The following is a 17,361-nucleotide window of genomic DNA, read 5'->3' on the forward strand; positions in this document are numbered from 1 at the left end:
ACAACATGAGGAACTGTACTTAAAGGGCCAGAAGGTTGAGAACCACTGGCTTAGAGATTAGTAAGGGAGCCAGCAGTGCTATCTATGGAAGGACTGAGATAGAGAAAATCAAAAGTCTTAAGTGAAAGTTCTGTAAAGAAGTTAGGGAAAGAAGAGATTACTTCTAGCTGAAGGGACCAAGAAAGGATTCCTGAAATTTACAAAGAAATGGATAAAGGACTTGTACCTAGAATATTGAAATAACTCTCAAAACTTAACAGTAGAAAAAAGTGAACAATCAAATTAGAAAATGGACAAAAGGCATAAAGAAACCTTTAGCTGAAGACCTCTCGCTGAAGAGGACAACATATGATGGCAAATAAGCACATGAGAAGATGTGCAAGATCAGACAATCAATACCCCCCATTGGTTCCCAACCTTCTTAGTGCCGCGGCCCTTTAATACAGTTCCTCATGTTGTGGTGACCCCCAACCATAAAATTATTTTCGTTGCTACTTCATAACTGTAATTTTTCTACTGTTATTAATCGTAATGTAAATATCTGACATGCTATATGTGTTTTCTGATGGTCGCGACCCACAGGTTGAGAACCGCTGCCTAGAGAAATGCAAATTAAGGCCATGATGAGAGATCGCTACACACCGAACAGATAAAGTCACAACACTAAATGCTGGCAAGGTTATAGAAAAACTGAATCTCTCTTGGGAATATCAAATGCAGTAGCCACTCTGGAAAATAGCTTGCAGTTTCTTAAAAACCAAACATACAGTAACCATAGGACCCAGCAATTGCACCCCTGAGCATTTACCCCACAGAATGAAAAACTGATGTGCGCACACACACCTGCCCATGAATGTGCATAGCAGCTTCATTTGTAGTGGAAATTATTTGTTTCTCTGCTCCCTGTCCAGCTGCCTGACCTCCCCTGGATCCCAGGCTTTATAAAACCTGTGGCTTCTGCCAACCCGAAAATGCTTGGCACTCCCCAACCTTCTCCTTCTCTGAGTCTGAGCCCAGTTCTCCCTCTGATTTCCATTTCCACTTCACTACCTGCCTCGTGTAAGTAAGTGCTCCCAAATACAATCTGAGCAGAACTGTGTTCTCAAGGATGCACCCTCGGATTTATTGTGATGTCTTGTTTTTCTTCTGACTGGTATAATAGGAAGGCAGGTCTGTACTCAAAACAGTTGGCTCAGTATTCTGGTTGAAACCAGTTAAGTTATCGGAATCTCTCAGGCAGATGCCCTGGCAAGGACTGAGTTTCTGAAGGGGAGAGAGGGAATGAGTTAGCGGGGTCTTGGAAAGCTCTGCTCTGGAGGGATGGCCAAGTGAGGCCTCTTATAAAAGGAGAAATGCTGTTCTATTTGTGCAAGGAAAAGCCATTTTTCTGTCTTGTAATTATTATTCTTGGTTGACTAGGTAGCCAACAGTCTGCTAAAACTCATGTTGGGAGCGTAAATATGAGGCTGGAGCTTGAGCTGGGTTTGGGGAGTCAGATTTGGGCACAGGAGTGTCAGGAAGAAGGTGGTTCGTGGGAGAGGCACAGTCATAGATTATTTGAAAAGATGGAGTCCACAGTTGATGTTTGCCTGAGAACCACAGAGGCTGCCTGTGGGAAGGGCCACACAGAAAGATTCAGGCTGAGATGCTAACTGTGGACACACAGCTGAGGCTGCAGTCCAGAGAGCAAGACACAGCGAGAGGTTCAGAAGGTGGAGGCATGGAGCCTGGAGAGAGGCTTGAGACACGGCATCTGGAGGCCATCTGCCAGGGGACTCTGCCTCCCCTATGGTGGTGGTGGTGGTCATGGTCCACCAGGATCCACCGTTGTTGCTGAGGCCACACTTTGGGTCATAAGACAGAGGCCATGAGAAGAATCCGGGTCCCAGGTACTTAGGAGATTTTAATGACTGTGTTGTGGGGCCAGGCTGTTGAGGAAAGAGTCTAGTTCTCCAAAGTAAACTCCCATCAGGGTCACATGACTTGCACACATTAACATACCTCCAGTGCCCCACCCTTTCCAATTCAGCCACCCCTCTCCATCCCATGGCAGTTCTTCTCACCTTAACAAACCACACCACACTGGTGCATTAGGGATTGTTACCAGGAAAAACCAGAGGCATCCGCCCTTACAGTATCTGATAGTGGTTTGTGCCTTCTTCTCCTGGGTCTCAGCCCTGGCAGAACTCCCCATCTCTCTCAAGGCCCCCATGATATCAAGCACTCCAATGTCTAATATCATATTTTAAATCATACTATTACACAGGTCCTCAAAGTAGACATAGAGCCAATGGAGAATCACGACTCTAGTTGTGTAACCACACAGTCCCCACAGTAGGAATTACAGAATGTCTTAGGGTAAAAGAGAATTGTGGGATCATAGGAGACTTTCTGCATGATAAAAAATGAGACCAAGTATGAGGGAGGGCGGGAGAGTGGGGGAGAGAGAAAGAAGGATCAAGAAAGACCAGAATCGCCAAAACTGGTTTGGCTCAGTGGATAGAGCGTCGGCCTGCGGACTGAGAGGTCCTGGGTTCGATTCCAGTCTAGGGCATGTACCTGAGTTGCGGGCATATCCCCGGTGGGGGATGTGCAGGAGGCGGCTTATCGATGTTTCTCTCTCATCGATGTTTCTGACTCTCTGTCTCTCTCCCTTCCTCTCTGTGGAAAATCAATAAAATATATTAAAAAAAAAAAAAAAAGAAAGACCAGAATCTAACACAATTTTCAGAAGAAAAACGTGAGCGGTCCCTGAGGACATTGATGTTCCAGCTGCATCCTTGCTGCTTTGGTAGGGCTTTCACTGTGGTTCATCTTGACTTGGTGTGATATTTCTCAGGAGCAGAATTTGATTTCCAAAATTTATCCTCACAGACCTGTCATGGCTTGCTGGTGGAGCTAATTTTAAAAGATGGATTGTTGGTTTATCATACAAATAAAGCCGACACTGGCAGTAGACAGGGCGCAGCAAGATCCTACGCCAGTACCAACAAGGCATTTGTTTCTTTACATGCAACAATGCATAGACATCCACTGGATAGCCCCTTGACCCGAAGTCAGCTCTGAAGGTTGAAGGAAAGGTGTCATAAATGGTCCACCTGAGCTCACCTCCTGCAGAGCCCCTCCTGCCTCACTCCATGCCGGAGCGTTTGTGCTAAACTTTCCTGAGATCCCGGGTCTTGTTCAGATTCCTGGCACACTGGGGCTGTTGTGAAGACTCTACTGCACTCCCCTATAAAGGAGGGTTCTGACTAAGTGACATGATGCAGTGTGTCTCCGTTAGAGGCCGTCCATGGTGAATCATGGAGACTGAAGTTAGCAAGGGTTCCAATCTGGTCTAAAAAAGTTTAGTCCACATAAATCTCAGGGCCTCATTCACCCAACTCACCCAGAAAAAGAAAGATCATCGACTTCAAATATTATCTAATTTCTGGGCACTGCCTATGGAATCACTCTGTCTCATTGAAAAATAAAGTATATTATGAGAAAAGTGAGGGACGGGTCCAGGGCTCTCTGCACTGCCTGTTTTCTTTTTATTATTATTGCCTGAGCAGTATTCATTGTTTGTGCCTCAAAGCCACCAGACAGGGTCCTACAAATCTCCCTGGCACCCCGTGTGGGAGCCAGGCTGAGATGATATGTAGCCCTCTGGATGCTCCCAGCATCATCATTCTAGACCCAAACTGAGATGTGATTTAGATGGTCCCTATAAAACTGGGATCATTGGCCTAATCAGAGCCATTTATCCTGTCTTGGGCCACCAAATCAGTGCTCGTGGGTTGCAGGGAGATGGGGGTGGGGGTGGGGGTGTTTGTTCTGGTATATTTCACAGTGACGACTTGGAAAAGAATCTCATTTAAGAAGTTAATGCTCTCTGTAGTGTATCAGGGTAGAGCCCTGGCAGGAAGTCACCGTTCCACTTAGCAGCTCTGTAGGTTGAGATCTGGACCATCTGAAAAGAGGATGTCGTTTCTGAAGGCATGACTCCAAAACAAATGCCTGCTCACTTGAGTTAGAAGGAAAATATAACCCTCTAAAATATGGTTCCGCCTAGTTCCTTCTAATTCAGGGACACTAGCAAACGAAAAGGCATATGCACCGAATGAAAAGTGGGATGTGAAAAAAAAACCCAGCAAAGAAATATGATAAAATTTGGATCACACCAGCTTCTATTTATGCTGAATATTTTACTTTGTTGAAGTCATTCGTGAAAATAGCCATATTGGAATGTGAAAAATCTTACATTCAGCTCGTGTTAGAGGAAGATAATGTTCATTTGAGAGATTTTGCAGTCACAGTCAAAGCAAGGAGTGAATTACTCAGAGCAAACCATGGAGTGGAGGGGCGGGGGAGCCCCACTGTGGACGCCCAGCCGCTTGCCACAGCGCCGATGATGGTGAATCCTGCAGTCTCTGAGTGCTCCCAGCAGACCCGAGATATTTATTCACACTAAAGAAATGCAGCTTCTAACTATGTGGAATGACTCCCTCCTGACAAAGTTTAAGTAAATTGTGCCAACCCCCGATAAAGCAGACTGACATGTCAGGAAGTGACAGCTGCCACATCAACACGTTTCCTCGTCGCCGGCAGCGGCCGTGATCTGGAGCCTGTCACACCGCAAAGGAGCTTCATCCCTTGATTTCTCCTGGCATCGCCTCCCCTGTCTAGTTAAACCACCTGGTCTTAGCGGTTGGACACAGGGAGAAGAAATAGATCATGGTGCTTTAGTTATTTGTAAAAGCACCTACTTTAGGGAACACAATTGGCAAATTTATTTGAAATAGATCAACCTTTTTGAAATGATAATGACATAAAATTACATCAAGCCGTTTCCCTAACCAACAACTCCCACTGAAAATAATGTGCGGCAGAATGAGCTTGAAGCCCAGCTTAGGATCTTGTCTGGATTCAGGGACCTCGGGGTGACTGTTTGATACTCAAATCATGTGTCTGTCTCCACGTCCAGGAGTGTCCATGGTGGGTATCCTGACCTCCCCGACTCATAGGTCCGCTGCTGGGCTCTTCGTTAGCACTAGAAAGGAAACCAGTACAAGCTTGCCCTCCATGCCTGACCTTTCCGGGTTTCTCATTACTTTTATTTAAACCCGATATTAAAGGTGAAAACTGTAGTAGTGAAGCACTCGGCTAGTGAGATAACTAGGAGGCGCCGTCTCCATAATTACTGTGTCACTGTCTCTGGAGGGACATGAAAGCTGGTCTTGTCCCTTTAACTGGACAGGTTGCTAATCCCCTTAACATTTTCCCCCCTTGGGACTGATAATATTTCACATTTTTTTTTTGCTTTGTAACATATTCCTAAAGGGAGGTTTAACTAGTAATGCACAGATTATGGAAATGATATTTATTAAATCAGGGGCGAGGTTTCTGGAAAGCCACAGAGCTTCTCAGAATATGTAACCTCTATCAGAAACTTCATTTGAATGTTTATTCATGGAGCAGTAAATGTTTGTTTTTATCCATTTTATTGAAACATAAATTAAAGAACTGTAATTATGTATAGGGCAAACAGTAAAGTAATATGCATTTGTCACAAAAATGAGTAAGACAAGGAAAAATGCCATCATTGCTTCATTTGCATCCAGATCCTTTACTGTCTAACAACAGAAAGACCCAGAGGGACTACCTCTGCAGATTAATGTTCTGATATGGTGTGTAAATTAAAAATACACATTCTAGGTAGTCTTTTTAGCAAAGAGAGATCGGGGAAGTAATTTATGTAGGTCAGAAGCTACCCAAAGAAAGGGTGGGTTTTTTCTCTCGTGAGAGAGAGCTGCAGTGACTTTTATTAAACTTAATGCGGAGCAAAGAAGAAGCCCCCTTGGCAGTCTCTGTGATGCTGATTGTTTTCAGGATGAGCTATTTGCCTAGCATACTTGACCAGTTTTTAAAAAGGACTTACATGAAGCTGGAAAGACAAGACCTTCAAACTTACATGTTGATAAAAAGATACTTTTCAGTGGGGAAGAAAGGTGCAATCATAATGGCTCAGCATAGGCCACATCCTTGTATGTGCAAGAATTCTCAAGAGAGGGAAAAGAGTGGCTAAGAGAAACTGTGCATACGAGGCTTCTTTGTCCTTTCTTTATAGCAATCTAGCAAATTAAAAACACTTGAGTCATCCACCCACCCATCCATCCACCCACCCATCCATCCATCCACCTACCCACCCACCCACCCACCCACCCACCCATCATCCATCCACCCACCCACCCACCCATCATCCATCCACCCACCCATCCACCCATCCACCCATCCATCCATCCACCCACCCACCCACCCACCCACCCACCCATCATCCATCCACCCACCCATCCACCCATCCACCCATCCACCCATCCATCCATCCATCCACCCACCCACCCATCCATACACCCATCCATCCATACACCCATCTACTTACCTGTCCATCTATCCATCTACTCATCTATTCAGCCATCCATCTACCTATCTATTCATCCATCCATCCACCCACCCACCCATCCATACACCCATCCATCCATACACCCATCTACTTACCTGTCCATCTATCCATCTACTCATCTATTCAGCCATCCATCTACCCATCTATTCATCCATCCATCCATCCATCCATCCATCCATCCATCCATCCATCCATCATTCATTCATCCATCCATCATTTACACACTATGTCCTCTAAGCTAGAAACTTGGAGTGAGGGTAGGAAATAATGAGAGAGATAGAGTAAGGAATTACCCAGAGTTCAGGAGTAATGGAAGAGAAACCTATAATCATTGATGCTTTATGAGGAAAATGTAATAATTGAGAAACATACAAAGAATCAGAAAGCCTGAAGTCTGGAGAGTCTGAAGGCTCTACAGAGGAGGTGGCATTTGAACTCACTCAGAAAAACTGAGGGGAAGTGGGAAAGAAGCAAGGGGAAGGGAACTCTACAACTAGGGAAGAACACTTTTTAACTTTTCTTACCAAGAATATGTACTGTCAACACAGCGACTGTAACGATGGCTGATGGAATACAGGTTTGACAAATCCTAAGACATTCTTTGCATCTTTTGAAAGTCATTTTACTGGAGGTGTCTCTAAGGTGCTGTCCCGGAACAGCAGCTAGTTTCACAAAGAACCTCTGACCTCCTGCACGTGGGGCTGAACAGGTGGACTCCTGATCCCAAATGGTCTACCTGGCGCTCCATCTATCTTGTTGCATGAGTATAACCCAGCACAGCAGGAAGGGCCATATAAGAGGTTTATTATGATTTTATAGGCCTTCCTTGAGTTTGTCAATTTTTTAAAGGGAAATTATTATAAATTCTCTTTTGCTGAGCAGTTTTAAGAACTTGAAGCTGTTATGTCACTGAAAGTCAACCATTAACTAAATGATGATATAGAATATTTATACCAGATCAATTCTCAAATTTGTAAGAAATTTGTTCCCTCCTAGGCCTCTCTTACAGAAGTGCTTACTATTCTAAGGATGAGTAGCGTGGGGGACACAGTGGGCTTATACTCTGCTAGGCTGCTAGTGCCATACCTGGTTCTGGAATCCAGCAGACCACTCAGTCCGCCTCTTCATGCCTCTGTTTCTTCATCTACAACCTCTCTCATCTTGCCTCATCTTTCGAGTGGAGATAGTACCTGTATCCTTATGCCTGATATTATTGTGAGAATTATATAAAAAAAACATAGCTAAAGTATTTAGACCGATGCTGGCATATTCTAAGTATTCAGTAAACTCTAGCAATTATTGTATTTCAAGACAGTATATATTTCTAGTCTGAATCTATTTCTAACAACCTGCTTCTTCTCTGAACCAGAAGGCTTGGCTCTGCAGTGAGCCTTGCTAAATATATTCTGCTCTGGATCCTCACCAACCCCAAGGCCTGGGTTTCCTTCATGACTGGATTCTGCCTTACTTGATTGGGAAGGCCTCACCTTCTGTTACTCGGTATAGGGTCAGCGTGAGAACGCTGCCAGGTACTTAGTCTGAAAGTACTGCTGCTCCCAGGGCCTCGAACACCTTGACACAACCAACTTGGGACAGAATTAGAAATCTGTCCAAAGGCACAGGCACCCGGTGGTCTCTAACTACCTTGTCAGTGAACCCCTTCCTGTAGGATGTCAGCAGTGCTGAGGCGGCTGGTGCGCCCTTCATGAAACGTGAGACTGCTTTCCACGGGCTCTGACTGCTTCCAGGCAAGTTGAGAAACTCTAACGGGGGAGAAGGTAACGAGCTAATTTAGTTTCTAAAAACACCTCCCGGGATTTGTGGGGACCCTGAACGTTCTGTGGCTCTCAGTTGTGTTGTTCAGCCAGCTGTGAGTTATAACAGCACATCACTAGCGGGATGGTGCTCCTATGATCTGTGGGAGCAGTAAATCAGCTAAGCATCATGGCCTGGATGATGTATGGCTCCAAACTACAATACGAGTTTAAAGGAGAGTTTAGTAACCAGACAGCTTTAAATTTCAAATTTTCTAAAAATTAAGGTCTTGGTAAGTCAACGGAAAGCAAGAGGATGGAATCTGATGCTGTTCAAGTGTCACTGAACTCAGAGCCGGGGGCGTGTCTGTTCCTTTCGGCTTTCAGCTCACAAGGTGGAAATAATTGGCAGGTTCTTCAGCGTCTCCTCCAGGAGAGGAGAAGCCTGGGGAACTGAACAAACAGGAGTGAGTGTCAACGCATCTTTGCCAATCAATTTCCCCTTCTTCCGCTCTGCAAGCCGCTGAGGAGCTCATTCTTGCCCCAGAGTCCTGGATCGAGTGAGGTGCTGTGAGAGGCTTTGGGCAAACCCATGAGAGATTGTTTTTGTTTTCTTTGTTCTAAGGAACTCTTCCAGTGAAATTCAGAACCAAAAAAAAAAAAAAAACAGTGAAAAAAGTAGATCAACTTCCTCGCCCATTGCTCACAAATTCAAAACGGACACACAGGAGAAAACTCGCCTTTCCTGACATTTGTCTTCGTGAAGGAAGCACTCATTGCAAATGAGCAGAAAAATGAAAGGTGGATGGCACGCGGGCTGCTCAGCCCAGCAGGAAACGGAGCTGTTGTCAGGGTTCCATCATCTTCCCTGTTTTAATGATGTGTTTGTAGGATGCTGATGTTGCTTAGGAGAACGTACCCATTTTGTTAAAAAACCATTTGCTTTTGGGGGTGAGAAAAATCACTGTCAATGAAGAGAGCAGGTGCTGAGAGAACTCCTCCTCCTCCGCCTCCTTTTTAAAGTCCTGCTGCAGTAAACAGACGGAAATGAGAAATCTCTCTACTGTTTGTGTAATAGACCCACCAGGAACAGCGAGAGACAATTACATTTCAAGTGGCTTCTTCTACTTGCCTTGACTAAGTGAATTAGAGGGACGAATGGGGGTAGAGTTGCTGCCAGGTGGAGAGAAACATCTGGGCATGAAGAATGAACACAGTCTCCCCTCCCATTATCTTGTCTCCAGTTTTTCTTCCTCCGGTAGAGTCTAACTCAAATTACTATAGATTTTTGGTGTCCACCTCCCACTCCTCCCTGATGCAAAGGGCAAAACATCCTGTTTCCACCAAATAGAACCACTTACTGACTCAAAAAGAAGTCCCCGGGTTCTTTAGTCCCATACTAGCAGCCTAACTATGTAATCTGGGTAACGACATGGGAATCGGTGCATCACCCACTACCTGAGGCTGTCAGTCGAACAGTATGAATGAGGCTGGTCTGGTGTCTAGCATGATGTGGGCTGTTTTAATAGTTGTTAGAACTTCTTGGGAGAACATTGCTATATCATTTAATTATTTCTCTCTCATAAGGTAAAAAGCTTTACTTACACTCATTTTAAGTTAGTATTCATTTTAAGTTAGTCTCAGTTATAATTAAAACATTTGCTACCATTTATGCTAGTAACTGTGCATATATAAGTATTACCACATCCTCACCAAAACACGAAGAAGTGGGAACAATTACTATCTCCATTTTCCTAACTGAGGAAACTGAAGCTTACTGAGGTTGAGTAAATTGCCCAAGGTCACCAAACTGGGTCAAAGTGGCAGAACTGGGATTCTGAGCCAGGGTAAGAGGATGTCAAATCCCGTCTTTGTTATGCTGTCATACTTTCCAGTTAAATAACTACTATTGTGGATGACTATATGTCTTCATTTATTTGGACCAGCCCAGATTGAGGCTTATAGTCATAAAGGGGCCAGTGTAGTTATAAACAGTACCTCCTTTCACTCCCAAAATTTCGCTTTGGACAATAAATTATATGCCCCCCCCCCTAACTAGTAGTATGCTCTATGCCAGCCGTGGGCAAACTACGGCCCGAGGGCCGGATCCGGCCAGTTTGAAATGAATAAAACTAAAAAAAAAAAAAAAAAAGACCGTACCCTTTTATGTAATGATGTTTACTTTGAATTTATATTAGTTCACACAAACACTCTATCCATGCTTTTGTTCCGGCCCTCTGGTCCAGTTTAAGAACCCATTGTGGCCCTAGAGTCAAAAAGTTTGCCCACCCCTGCTCTATGCTGTGAGATCTTATTTCTGCTGATTCTAAGTATTCTCATCTGCCTCTATGGGTGGGCTTGGGGGGCGGGGACTAAGAGTAAAGGAAAGGAGGGAGGTCTTAGGAAGTTCTTGTGGGAAAATGTTCTAACTGGATCATGTGCTTATTGGCCATTAATGCATCTTCTTTGGAGAAATTTCCATTCATCCTTTGCCTATATTTAGTTGGGATTTTTGTCTTTTTATTATTGAGTTGAAATAGTTTCTTACATGTCCTAGATACAAGTACCTTACCAGATGTATGATTTGCAAAACTTTTCTCCCCTTTCCTTTTTGTAATGGTGTCCTTTGAGGCACAGAGTTTTAAAAGTTTGACTTGGTTCACCTCCTTCCACTTCTAAGGACCCTGTGCTTACATTGGGCTCAGCTGGGTAACCCAGGGTCATTCAGACTGTCTCTATTTTTTTTAATATATTTTTTATTGGTTTTACAGAGAGGAAGGGAGAGGGATAGAGAGCTAGAAATATTGATGAGAGAGAAATATTGATCAGCTACCTCCCACACTCTCCCCACTGGGGATGGAGCCTGCAACCAAGAATCGAATCAAACCTGTGACCCTTCAGTCCACAGGCCGACACTCTATCCACTGAGCCAAACTGGTTAGGGCTGTCTCTATTTTTAAGGGCAGCCAAGTAGCAACCTCAATCCATCTGCAACCTTATTTCTCCTTTCCCGTGGAACCTAACCTATTCACCAGTGTGGATTAGGATGTGGACCTATTGCAGGGGTTCATTGTCTGCCTACCACAGCCCTGTGTTTGTTGTTCTTAAGAATCAGGTTGACCTCCTGTCATTGCTCATTGCAGATCTGAGGGAGAGAGCTTCAGGCTGGGCCAGTTGGTGGAGGTTGCAAGGACACCAGTTATGAGCAGGGTAGCTCTCTAGCCTCCCCTGCCCTTTCCCCACCAGGATTTGATCCCCTCTCATTGAATTGCAATATATCTTAACAAAGATAAAGACAGCAACATCACTAAACTGACCATCCTCAAATGAGAATGGGGTAGAATAGATGTGTTCAAAAGGATGGCGGGAGAAGCACAGGTGGCACAAAGGATGCAGGGCCTGTGAAAATGTCTTCAGTGGGATTAAAGCTCAGAGAGCTCCTGCCATTGGATAAAACCCAGAGGTAACAGAAAGGACTTTTATAGCTGAGATTTGGTCAAGCAGGGGGGGCAAGAAACGGTGAATCTGCTACTTCGTATAAATTCAATAAAATTAATAAGTGGGGGGGGGGAGACTTGACATTGATAACTTTCTTACTCTATATAATATTTTGGGAGTGGCTTTCAACTAGGAAGCAGTGAGGTGGAAATGGAACTCAGATGATAATACCATTGCCCTAAGTGAATTCAAGACCCTAGGCCAGGAGTGGGCAACCTTTTTGTGAGTGCATGCCAAAACCAGAAAAATCTCTGACTCAAAATTCTTCTGCGTGCCATCCCTAATTTTTTGAGAATGTGTTACGCCTACTTGATATCTCTTAAGGTGTACGTATGTGAAGAACCTTAAAGACAAAAACACAGTATATGATGATGAAAAATATTTATTTTTTAATGTATACATGTACACTGATAGTCCGACAGAAAACTTTGACTCCGTTTGATATTATCAGTGGGACTTTTGCTGCTGCATCACTGATGACAGAGATTTTACATCAGGTTTATATTTTGTGACCTTCAGAGTTATGCACGAGCTACTACTTTCATCCATCAGGCTACTCCTATTAGAGACTTAACAAAATTCATCACTGAGAACAAAGATTCACAAGCGTATGTGGATGAAACCAAAACACTGGTTGGATCTAGGAAGGCAGGGAGAGTTAAGGCAGAGGCATAGAAATTGCTCTTCCCCTCTCTTGTCAATCCATGTCTATGGTCTTTAAGATAACTTGTTATGTAAAATTATTTATTTCTCTAAGATGCACCTAGACTGAATTTATCTGAAAAATAAAAAAGTCGATATTAAGAAAAAAATTGTAAATGGAAGATTATAAGAGAGGGTTTCGCGTGCCAGCAAAAGTTACTGGTGTGCCATGTTTGGCACGCGTGCCAGGGGTTACCCACCCCTGCCCTAGGCAAAGGCAAGCCCATATCAATGATCCTGAAAGGACTTAACGGATATGATCAAAGACATTATTGAGAAATCGGGGAGCTTGGGAGAGGCATCAAGAGGCCAGCGTGGAGGTGTCATATTTGGAATGGAGAGAAGCGGGTGGCCTCCTGAGAAATGTCATTTGATCAAGAGCAAACACCCTGATGGCTAATGACAGACTCGGTTCAGATTTTAGCTCTTGGTCACTCCCTGAAGGAGCTTGAGCAAGTCACTTAACCTCTTTGGTCTAATTTGTCACCTGGAAATGGCTATGCATTTATTAACTGTCTCTTGGGAGTATTGTAAGGGTTCATTGAAGTAGTGATGTCAATCAGCCCAGGGACTGATTTCAAGAAATGTTAATAACAATTACCACTACTAATGATGATAATATTAATTGTAGAAACTAGGGGCTCCAGGAACCTTACCCCAGTGTTTTCTAGAGTGATTTTCTCCCTCCTCTGCAGCTGCTCTTATAGACATTTTTTGCAAAACTCCTTGGAAAAGTTGTCTGTGCTTATTTATCTCCCTTTCTTCATCCCCCATTCGCTCTTAAATCGATATCAGTTTTTTTAATAGCTTTATTGAGATAAAATTCACATGACATAAATTCACTTCTGTTAAGTGTACAATTCCATGTGTTTTTTTGTGTATTCATAAAACTTTGCAACCATCACCACTATCTAATTCTAGAATATATTCATCACATCCAAAAGAAACCTTGTGGCCATTAGCAATCACTCCCCATTCCTTCCGGCAACTGCTAATCTACATCCTGTCTCTATGAATTTGCCTGTTCTGGACATGTCATATAAATGGAATCATACAATAGCTGGCTCTTGTGCCTGGCTTCTTTCACTTAGCATAATGCACAAAGTATCATTCTTTCGCTCAGCAGTACTTTGTTCCTTTTTAAGGCCAAATCACGTTGTCTGGTTATGCCACACTTCGTTTTTCCATTCATTATTGATGGACACTTGGATTGTTTCCCTTGTTTGGGTATTATGAATAATGCTGCTATAAATATTCATGTACAAGTTTTTCTGGGGACGTATGTTTTCATATCTGTTGCATACATACTTACAATAGAATTCTGAGTCATATGGTCACTGTATGTTTAACTTTTTCAGGGGCTACTAACCCATTTTCCAAAACAGCAGCGCCACTTTACGTCTCCACCAGCAATGCATGAAGGTTCTAGTCCACATCCTCGCCAGCACTTATTGTCTTGTGTGTGTTTTTAATAGTCATCCTAGTGAGTGTAAAATGATCAGTGTTGTTTTGATTTGCATCTCATTAATGATTAATGATGGTGAGCATCTTTCATGTGCTGTTCAGCTAGCTTTCAGCAATGGTGGCACTGTTGATTAAAATTCTCCCTCTTAACATTCTTTTCTCAGCCTTTAAACTTACCTCTTTTTATTTGCTTCCTTCCCCACTGTATCCTTAACCTGAATCCTACTTCTTCTCTTCCCAAAGTACAAATGCTGAAGTGTCTCAATTCTGAATTTTTAGCTCTGCCCGCTGTTTTTCTTCATGACCCTAATTCCACCTAAAATTAAATCATATATTTATTCATACAATTGTTTCTTTTCCTCACTGCCCATTGAGTTGTAGCCTTATGGAGTCTGTCTTGTTCATCACTATATCTCTGGTTATAGACTAGCATCTGGAAATAAATATTTTTGTAAAAATAAGTGTATTAGAAAAAAGTAAATGGATGCTATGTGAATAAAGAACAGGTTCCATAAGTAAGTTTCTAGATTGCTAATTGAACAAACTTAACTTTCCCTTTTTTAAAAATATTTTGTTATTGATTTTAGAGAGGCAGGAAGAGGGAGAGATAGAAACATCAATGATGAGAGAGAATCATTGATCATCTGCCTCCTGCACGCCCCCACTGGGGGCTGAGCCCACAGCCCAGGCCTGTGCCCTGTCTGGGAATTGAACCATGACCTCCTGGTTCATAGGTCCACACTCAACCACTGGGTGCTCTCCTGGGCTAACTTTTTCATCTACTCCTCTCAGATACTTTAATATGCTAGTCAACATTGTAGAATTTATTTGACCCTGAAAACTTTTTGGTATGCTTCCATACCAAATGGTCTTAGGTGGAAATAAGTGTCATGAATTTTTAAAAATACTTTTTCAACTCAGGCAGCTAAACTGCTAGCAATTTTTAAAACCTCGTAAAAAAAATAAAGTCTAGCAAAATTTTGTAGTGTTGTATTAATAGGAAGCTTTGTTAGCACGTAGAAAGTAAGTTGTGGTCACTGAGGCACAATATTGTTATCAGAGAATTGCACGGGTGGAATTCCTCTGGTGCTAGTGGGAGTGGGTTTCTTATGATATCTTGAGAAAAAGAATTTTCAAAGACGCTTATGGGAGAATGAGTGCTTTTTATTTGTGTAGAGTTATATCTCTCTGTTTGCAAAGTCCCATTTCCCTTAAGCCAGTCCTGGAAAAGGTGCAGCCAGGGTTCAGCAGAGCTAAAAGCAAAGCCAGTGTCCAAAGTTTTTATTCGTGATGGAGCTGAGTCCGGCACTGCAGCACGCTAATTCCAGTCCATCAGTCCGTTGGGTGCGGCCACATGGCTGTGGGCATGTGGATGAACGCAGGGGAGTGCACCACCTGCAAAATGAGAGCCAGGAGCACAAGAGGGCCAAGAGGAGGGAATACCTTTGTTCAGGAGCTTATGTATTTCAGATTTCTCGCCCTTGTAGTGGCCATGCCTATTCTGGCCAAAGATGCTCCCAGGTATGATTGACAGCTAATCACCTTCCCCGCATCATTCAGACCTTACTGGGCATGCATCTGTTGTCCACTCCCTTCCTCCAGAGATCTGTGGGGAACAGACCTGGAGCGTATTAAACTGCAGCTTTCTGGCAAAGCTGTATAAATGGCATGTCTGTATTACCTGACCTTCTCTTTGCTCCTTTCCTGTTAATTAATTAATAACTGGAGTAATTACAACGGTATCAATATGAACTCATTAAGAATAGGTTATGTCAAATCCCTATCTGTGCTGTTCATAGGGTTTTTATCAAAATGATAGTCTATCAGAAGAAGGCCTTGGCAATGTATTCCTTCACAACAGCAAGATTGTGAGTTGGCTTTATCGTGTTTTAATCATGATTTCTCTTTTCTGGGAAGTGGAGTGGGTTGTCAGGATCTTGAGATCAGTCTGTCACTTAAAAATTTATGTCAAGACATTTGGCTGGGTTGAGATCTATGCCCTTGAGGGAAATTACCTGTACAGTAAACTGTTTCCTGTCATCGGTGTCACAGTGAATTTCAAATGTTACCAGTGCTCAAGAGTGGCACTTCCAGGACTGGGTGGTAACAGCCCATAGAAATAGCCCTGAACTCTAAACCCAGGAGAGCAAGGTAAATATAAGAAGGCATGGAGGGGCCTGGTCCCGGGAGGTCTCCCTACTGTAAGTTCAAAGCCAGCTGTATGTCACAGAAGGTGGCCAGAGTATAGGAAGCCGGGGAAGCATTCAGTCCTGGGTCTCTACTAATGCAACAGGGCAAGCAAAGCAGTGAGATCTTGGTGCCCCCATTAGCACAGTTGGCAGGAGAGGGGTTCAGGAACCAGTGGTTTTCACAGTATAGTCCTGGACCAGCAATACTGGCATCACTGGGAGCTGGTAGAAATGCAGGTGTGAGGGGCCGGTAGTCTTTGTTTCGTCAAGTCCCAGGTGCATGTTCGGGTCGAGAACCACTTGTGAAAGCAACAGAAATAAGCTGGAGCAGCAGAGAAACTTTAACCAGGTGTTGCTCAAGGAGCCTCTTAAATATCTTTCCTGCTGGTGTGGGAGCCATCCCGGAATATGATGCGACTGCAGCTACCTGTTGAGCCCTGCCTATGTACTAAGCAGCATAGTAAGTACATGCTTAGCAGCTCTGATCCTCTTAACAACTCTGTGAGATGGAAACGGCAATAATCCGCATCATGGATGAGGTTCCTGAGATACAGGCCTTAGGAGGCAGGGCCACAGCTTGTGATTGGTGGGTCCAGGGTTTGTGTTAGGGAGTTTGGCCACAGAACCCTGATCTGATACCTGACTATTAGATGACAGACGAATGGGGGAAAGGGAGGGAGGGAAGGAGGGAAGGATGCCAGCAGGTTTGAAAGTAAAGACTGAAGGCTTTTTTTCCTGGGCTTGCTTTAAATCAACCGGCCATGACTTCAAAAATTTCACCCTGGGCCTGTCCGGCCCTGCTTGCTCCTAAGAATTTGGTTCCGTGGGAAATTTGTGATTTACTTTTCCCTGTTTGCTTTTCTCCCTATCTCCAATGCTCACGTGGTCTTTGTGAGTTAAGCGTACACTCATCCCGGTTGCCAAGGAATCCATGTCTGGCTTTGTCATGGAGAATATTCTGGCAAAAACATGTCACTGTGTGGGACTGTGTGCTGAGGGGCTGATGCGAAGCTCTCTGCTTTGTTCACTTTGGGCCACCCTGCTCCCTGCCTTCCCTTAACAGCATAGCATCTCTCCCCCTTGTGCGCAAAGCCCCAGGGACGCGTCATCTCGTCATCTCACCTTCTGCAGAGGCCCTTCGTGGCGTAGGCCCAACCGCAGTAATCAACGAGGGGCGGGAGTGATCAGGGACTGAGGAGGCTTGATTCTTTGTCTGCCTCTCCACATTTAGGCTTTCCATTGTCACTTTCCTCCCCGCGGGTTGTAATAAACACGTGAACACAGCTCCAGGACAGGAACGAGGTGTAGCTTC

General features: G+C 43.9%; 1 protein-coding gene across 1 annotated transcript in view; it reads left to right on the top strand.

The window, feature by feature from the left end:
• Positions 1–17,361, top strand: part of FHIT (fragile histidine triad diadenosine triphosphatase) — a 951,724-nt gene that overhangs the window by 767,760 nt on the left and 166,603 nt on the right. The gene's annotated exons all lie outside the window — the stretch shown is intronic.

This window comes from Myotis nattereri (assembly GCF_964212035.1).
Source record: "Myotis nattereri genome assembly, chromosome: 14".
NCBI lineage: Eukaryota > Metazoa > Chordata > Mammalia > Chiroptera > Vespertilionidae > Myotis > Myotis nattereri.